We start from the raw sequence: 520 nt of genomic DNA on the forward strand, positions 1-520 counted from the left end.
GTCAGCATTACAATATTTTAAATACTTTTTTTATAAACCATTTTCTTAATTACTTTTATTTTTTGCTGCAATTTCACTGCTCGCGTTGCTTTTATAAAGTCTGTTTGTTATTGTGTTATAATAACAATAGAGCATAACCTTTGCACATGACTCCTTGTTGTGATGTTAATTTTAAGAACAATGTGACAATTCCTAACAAAGTACCTGATTATTTAAACAGTTACCGGCAGAGTTTAACCCCTTATACCTAATGTAAAAAAAAATGTTTTTGTTATTATTAATTATTATTATTAGTAGTAGTAGTATTCTATATTATACTATATTATACAGTATATTATATATCAACATCATTATTATTTTTTGTTTGTTTCAAACTTTTTATTAGATTTTTTGAATACAATCATCAGGTGGTATATAGCAAGATTACATCAGTACGCATATGTAGAAGACATACACCTGTATCACAATGTCACGTAATATTTCCTATTAAACATACATTTTCTGAGCCTGTAGACTGCAT

The sequence above is a fragment of the Nanorana parkeri genome, unplaced genomic scaffold (assembly GCF_000935625.1).
Source record: "Nanorana parkeri isolate BGI_ZX_2015 unplaced genomic scaffold, ASM93562v1 scaffold731, whole genome shotgun sequence".
Lineage (NCBI taxonomy): Eukaryota > Metazoa > Chordata > Amphibia > Anura > Dicroglossidae > Nanorana > Nanorana parkeri.